This window comes from Oryzias latipes, chromosome 10 (genome assembly GCF_002234675.1).
Source record: "Oryzias latipes chromosome 10, ASM223467v1".
NCBI classification, from domain to species: Eukaryota; Metazoa; Chordata; class Actinopteri; order Beloniformes; family Adrianichthyidae; genus Oryzias; species Oryzias latipes.
Window position 1 is genome coordinate 26,969,304 of NC_019868.2, and position 7,845 is coordinate 26,977,148.

Consider the following 7,845-nt stretch of genomic DNA (forward strand, 5'->3'; position numbering starts at 1 on the left):
TCAATTATGCATCAGGGTCGTGATGCATTGTAGATTCATACATTTTTATTTTGTTTCTACATGTTTGATATTTTGTTATAAAATATAAAAACAGCTTTGATACAATTTTCTGTGATTATTACAGTAAAAATTTACCCCACAGAATTGGGTTTTTGAGACAGTTTGGGGTTGATTATTGTGTAACATAATAAATAACATACAGTATCTTTTTTTAAAAAGAAGCTGGGCTCGTGCTAAAGTGATGGATGTCAAGCATTGCAGTTAAAAGCAGATTAATACGTTAATCGAGTAAATTGCAAAGTGCAAATGAAAAAACACTCTGGACTGCTAAGGTTATGATTATGGGAGGAGTTTACATCTTTTGTAATTTTCCACCTGTTAAAAATACAGTTTTGTAAAGGATTTTTATTGGGGGTGGACCACAGAAGAGGCCCGCTTGAGGCACACAAATTGTTTCGACAATAGTAGAACTGTTTGCATTTTAACTCACATTTGTGCTTTTAAGAATTGTACACATTTTTTTTACTAAATTTTTAGGCGGAGGTCATTGTTGATAAAATCTCACAAAGTGTTTTTCGTCGTTTTCTTCTTGTTTTGGAAAATTCGTCATGAGTGGAGACAGCTACAATCCGGTCCATATTGTGTCTGTGGTTAGATGGGCTGTACTCTGACTCAGACCTTTTGTTTTATATGAAGTCTTTCTATCTGAAATACATGAGACATGCGTCTAGCGTTATAAATATGAGGATTAAAAGGAAGACTCATCTGGGGCATACACCAGTGCTTGAGCACTCGCCAACCAGGGTCCCCTGTCAGCTCAATCGTGCCAGGAAAGCAGATTAGAAGTGAACTAAATGAAATTATCCCTCTGTGTTTGCCAATTTACCCCTCAAGAGGCCACACTAGCAAAAGGAATTGATGAAATCTTTGACAGTTGGCTTAAGGGGCAGCCTGAGACGAGGGAAATCGTCTCATTATATCACAGAGACCGACAGCTCTGTCTGCACAGGCCGAGGTCAGTCTGGTCAGCTCGTCTGCCTCGCCTCTCAGTCTGCAGGGCGAGCACTCACGCATGCCGGCCTCACGCTGAACCTCTTGGGGTTGGGTTCAAACGGCCTCCGCTCCGTCTCCGGTTATTCCTGCAGAGCTTCTCCCGGCGTGCTCCATTTCTACCAAGGCTAGGGGATGAACGCTGCTTCCAAAGGGCAAAGGTCAGATCCAGACTTCCACATTAAAAACACCCGTCTGCACTCGTGTTAATATCAGGCCGCAAAGCCTGAAAAGCCCAAGACTCCCGTGTTCCTTTGCCGCCTTTGTCCGGCGCTGTTGTCAGGGCAGAGGTATGTATGGCACGACGGGGCGGCCCTTAAAAACCCTCTGGAGCTGGCAAATGTGAGGATGGACCGACGCGAGCAGAGGACGGCAAGGAAATACAGTCATCATCGCATCAAAGGGAAGGAGGCCGGGTGAGGAGAAGAGAGGAGGTTAAAGGAAGGAGGAGGTCGGTGCAGTAACGGCGTCTTTGTTCTGGTTGGCGGGACTCTCAGAGCTTTAGCCGGGGCATCTGGGCTCGGGCCTGTTACCAAACTCTTGGAAAGAGGTGGGAGGAGTGGGAGGATGCTTCTGCACGGCAGCCTAACCTTCAACGTGTTTGGGCTGATCCAATTATTAAATGCCAGCAGACGCTTGGATGGGCCGCCTTAGATGTTTGCAATATATTTTTTTATTTTTTTGTGTGTGTGTGTGGGGGGGGGGAGTCGTTTTGTCAAACTTTGCTTCCACAAAATGACTAAAAACTATCCGCAGAAGTTTCATCTTCTCAACCAAACCAAAGCAGCTTGGATCTTTAAAGACAAAATACCTAGTTAGTTAAAAAATAACATGCATATTTCTAATTGGTACATTCACATCTGGATTTTAATTTAGCAAACAAGTGAAGCAGCTGGCGTTTCTAGATGAAAGCTCACTTGTTTTGGAGCTGGCCGCAAACATCTGAAAATTGTGGTTTTTAACAAATTCTTGTGCCGTTTTTCAGACGATGGAGAACATGTATTAAGAAAATTAAGCTTAAATTTGCATTTCTGAACACTACTTTACTGAAATCATTGTGAATCTGAAAACAAAAAGTTTGTATTTGTGATGTAAAAAATACGCTAACTCCCTTCACCAAGCTCTCAGCACCGGGGAGGGGCAAGGGGGCAGTTTCGCCCACAACTCAGGGGCGAATTTCTAAAGAGCTGCCGCTCTGCAGGAACTATAACCTAGAAAACGACACAGCTTTATTGATTTTGGCTGAAATCAGGAAAATAATAATTAAAAGACCACTGGGACGCTTTGGAAATACATTAAAAGATGATCAGAGTGGGACGTCAAGAGAAGACCTTCTTCTGTACTAGATTCTATTTGGAAAACAAATTAAAAACATACCTATAGCTTTGTTCTATGTAGAAGAGTAATACTAAAGAATCAAAATCTGAACTTTATTGGCACTGATAAGCTTCCTTGTCTCCTTCACAGCAGCTTGAAAATCTTGAAAATGTATAAAAATCTCACTTTGTGTTGATAATCTGAACTAAATTTGTTTTGGCCTGGATGCATTTTCTGCAGTTTTGACTTCTGCATCTACCTGATAAAAATGGACGACCTATTAAGGATTTTGCTATTTAAATCCCTTTGCAGAAAACAACGTTGATTCAGATTTGATTAGGATTTTTTTGAGGCTGCTATAAATCCAGAAGAGAACAAACTTCATACTTTTCTAGTTAGTAAAGAGCCGCATGTTGCACTGCATGAGTCAGTTTTACAAATCATTAGATGTGTGGTGTACGGTGGCCCTGATGTGCAAAAACATATCAGAGATCACAACAATAATTAAAAAAAAGCAAAACAAATTTGAAAAAAAACAGTCAAAAGTAAAAACAATGTTCCAGAAACCAAAATATATTAAAAAACAAACAGAAACGAGAACCTAATTCTAAAAACAATGGTGTTTTCAAAAAGCAGTGAAAAAGAGAACATCAGTCAGAAATCCTGGAACCAATTCGGTTAAATGAGATAAGATAAAAATGACAGCCAGATAAATTAAATTGGTGAGTCTTTTTTTTATTTTATTTTTTTAGAAAAAAAAAAAGATGTATAGTACATTCTAAAATGAAAAGAGACCTTGGTTGGGTCCAAATGTACGGAGCCCGTGTCCTGACATTAAGATATAAAAATATATCTTGTTCCCACAGATTAATATCTTGTTCCCACAGGTTATTATGTCGTTCGCACGAAATACTATTCCGTTCCCACAAGATACTATTCCGTTCCCACAAGATACTATTCCGTTCCCACAAGATACTATTGCGTTCCCTCAAAATACTATTCCGTTCCCTTCCGTTGCCAATCACTGGCCAATTATTGGTCTTGTTGTTAGACCTTGGTCACAGGGACACGGTGATTGGCTAGTGATTGGCAGCAAAGCACTCTGGGAAACGGGACGTACTGCTATTGTTGTTATGCTACAAGCTAAAGGTAAGTGCTTTAGGCGAAGCATCCAGCTTAATATGATATTTTTCAGATTTTCATCGAGAAAATAACAGATCGACTATTCTTGCTTTTATTTTTACCCCTATTGAATGCTCACAGAGACACGGAAGTAGCGGCAGGAAGCGGCTTTTGCAGCAAGATGACTGAGGGCGTACCAGATGATGTGAACGTGAATACGATGGATGCTTTTGTGCTTTTTGAAATAAATAAATCTGTTTTCTAAACATCCTCCGTGTCTTCAATGCAATGTAATGAGACACACACAGACAGAAATGTGAAGGTATCTGCTGTAAATCTATGACGTAAATTAATAACAGGAAATGATCGGCTAGTCAGTTAGCATGTAGCCTAATAGCCTTCGAATGTAAAGATACTGACTGCTAAAGTTAATAAAAGACAAGTCCTGAATATTATTATTCCTATTCGACCCTAAACTACAATATCAGCTGTCTGACAACAGACCAGCCAGTTGCCCAAATGCCGGCATATATGATCAGAGAGCTCTGCGGCGGAGCTAGTAGTAGCCTAGCAGGAGCTATCGTATGACAAAACAGCCTAGTTATCATAAATCTTTTGATATTTTTCTTATATTCATTGAGACGGTAATAAAGTGATCATTTTTGTTTTTCATGTTCCTTTTTTGAACGAATATGGGTCACAGAGACACGGAAGTTACCGCTGAAAGCGGCTTTTGCCGGCATACAGAGAGCATATCCGCGTGAATGACTTATGACGTGAATAATTATTGCGTTCGAACGGATTAATTATTGCGTTCGAACGACATAATTATTGCGTTCGCACGAGTTAATCATTTCGAGGGAACGGAATAGTATTTTGAGGGAACGCAATAGTATCTTGTGGGAACGGAATAGTATCTTGTGGGAACGGAATAGTATTTTGTGCGAACGACATAATAACCTGTGGGAACAAGATATATTTTTATATCTTAATGTCAGGACACGGGCTCCGTACAAATGTGTTCACTACTCACTACTTAGAGCAAAATATGTGTGCTTGACCTTTTGTAGGGCCGTTTGAATCTACATTTCCAAAATCCAGAACGCTGGAAATTTCCCAGAAGTCTCTGCGAAAAGTCAGTGTGAATTGAATCTCTCTAGATTTTTTCTATGTAAAAAAAATGTAATTTCATTTTTTTCATAAAACCATCATAATTTTACTCACACACACACAAAGTGGATTCATAAATACATTTTGTAAAAATTAAGTTTTGACTTTGGAAAATCAGTGATGTCACATTTGCTGTTAAAAAACAAAAACAATGCGGGGCACTAGATAGTCCCGCACTCTATTTTTTTAGTAGTTAGGGGGTAGTTGGGGAGTTTGGACGTAGCCTGTGTATCTGATGGTTTGAGGGGGGCATTAGTGTCTGAACCATCAGGTTGCACACCTGGAAATGGAGCAGATATTTTGCAGCAACAAATCTTACACACTTTTTTTTTCATGAAAATTCCTCTTGAAATCTGTTCCAAAATACTTTTTTTCTGTTGTTATCAGAACTGCAGGGAGGGTGGGGGGTGTTTGTGCTCATCCAGCTGTGCAAAGCTGAACATCCACTGGACAAGCCTCCAAGGATTCTGTTATGAAACGTCATGAGGGAAACATGCTTGTTTTTCTGCAGTGTGTGTGCGCTCACACAGCCGACGTTCCTCAACGCCGACACTGATGGCGCTTGAGCACATCTACTGGTGTTCGCGGCGTTGTGTTTCTCTCCAGCAGCAAGCAGGATGTCCTGTCCTCGCTGCGGCTATTGTGAGGTGGTCAGCCTGCCAGACGCTACTCGCAAACACTTCCCCTCTGTCAAGTGCCTGGATCTCTCAGTCTGACTCACTTACACACACACACAAAAACACAGTGATAGCTCAATGCCAGCCTGAAAACAATGGGAACCTGTCCAACACCGCCCCGTCACCTGCTTAAAAATAACCCATCCAGTGCCCTCAGACGTGGTGATTGTCCTGCAACAATGGTGGGGCAGCGCTTTGATCAGCTAAAATAGAACTCTGCTGTTATTCTGAGATCTCATCACATCACTTAATGGTTTATTTGACCTGTGAGAAAATTAAAAGGTTTTACTCCCCCCTCTGGGATTAATAATGCATTGTTGAATTCAAGAGCACTCCACTGACTTTGGAGCTGTAAATACTCCCTTTTCCCTGCAGGCTTGTTTGCCAATTTGAAGGTTGCCACTTGCAAGGACACTTCTCGTCTGGGACAGGCGATAAACAACTCAAGTTCTTTGTGCTCCTTCTGAAAAAATGTTGTCTTTTTTGTGTGTTTCTTTTAGTTCTTGTTAAAGACAAACACGTTTGCACAAATACACTTTTATATTATTAATAAATTAGCATTAGTATTATTATTATTCAGTAGCCAATACCATTTTTCTTTGAGTTGTTAGTTTGGAACAGGCCTGCACCACATTTAAAGGGGGTTTCTATCCACCCGCCACTTATTCTTGGTTCAGCTCCTTTCACTTTGTCTCACATGCACACACTATCATGCATACTCTTTGCTTTGCTCCTGATAGATGGGTGGTTATTTTGTTGAACCACCGACTCCTCCTGCTCTCTGTGGAGTGAGGTTGTCATCACCCACAAGTCTGATCACAATGGAAACTAAAAGCCTTATTGTTTAGTCTCAAGGATTTCTTTTTATTTATATATATATATATATATATATATATATATATATATATATATATATATATATATATATATATATATATATATATATATATATATATATATATATATATATATATGTTTTCCATTGACAGTGAAACAAAAAAAAGTACAGAATGTAATCAGATGTTTAACTTCCTGTCATGTTGTTTTTATAGCTGTGATACCTACAAATTTAAGCAAAACGAACATTAAAAAGTCACTTTTGCTTCATTTAAAGTCCCACTCTGATAACATTTGTGGTTTTTTTGTGGTTTAACATGTTTTTGTAGTATTTTTTTCCTCACAGAGGACATCTATAAAGAAATTTAAGAATAAACTTGCATTTTTGAGCATTTCTTTGTTCAAATTGTGGTGGACAAAAGGTGTCTCTCGAAAAAGCCTGTAGTTGTTACGGACAAACTACAATCGGTGGGCTACAAGCTCCCTGCGCCACTCCATTCTGATGCATCCACTTGCAGACAAATAGATCCATATTTGTCTTTGTTTTTCTCGTCTGACTTGGCGCCTGACTCAAAACTGTAAGGCTGGATATCGCCATTATTGCTCGCCATTTTGATTGCACCATCAATGTTAGGTTGAAGTTGTGAGGGGCTGTAAGCTAGAAGGAGAGAGTTTAAGCAAGGGGCTGATGGGAAATGAGCGCAGGCTTACTCTTTGCCAATGCTCCAACCCAAAACTAATAGGCGAGCTTTTAGCCATCTCCTGCTGCTATGCAGAAACTATGTCCAAGAAAAAGACACAGGTTTTTTTTTTTTTTCATTTAGGATAAACATAACTAAAAGACCACTGGGAATGCTTTTACAATAGATCAAACGATGATTGAAGTGGGGCTTTACATTTATTCTCAGTGGCCTTGCTGCATTTCTCTCAATATATTAAACTTTGCACAACAGTTTGCCCAACCTCCACAACACGGTTGGGCACTGTCGCTTTCGTGGAAGCAACTGAATTGGAGAGTAAGCCACCTTTGATGTCCCGGGCCAACAGGAGGGAATATTACGGTACAATGTGTGATGCAATCTCAAAGAATTGCATTCACCCACATATTGCCCATGTTGGTCCAAACAAAACACAAGACCTTTGTGTGTTGACTTTTTTAGATTGTCTTTACAGGGACATAATCCCTGAGAATGAAAGGGATTAGCCTGTCGACAATCTGACAAAATGTGTAGTAGTTCGGGATAATGCAAGCTTCCACCACTCTGCTCTGAAGGTGGTTGGCAGAATAAGACAGGTTACTTGTGGAGCCTTTTCCTTCAAATGCACCATTCCTAAATCCAATTTAAGGAGTTTTTCTCTTCCTGGAGGAGGAAGGTATATCACTAATGTCCACATTCACAAATAACCCTATGGCAGCCATGGATGCAAGCTCTGTGATGACATCACAGACAAGAGCTTGGATTTGAACACTCAAGAATGTAGTTCAATGTAGTTGCAAAAACATGCGGCCAGGGAGACGAGAGCACGATCCATGATTGATTTGCAGCACAGAGTTTATTAGTTCAAAAACTACTGCCGTACGGTTTACTGAGCCAAAGGAAGATTATAGTTGTTGTAAATGTGTGTTTTCCCCCCAGGTACACAATGCTGTGAACAGTTGCAATGTACAGTT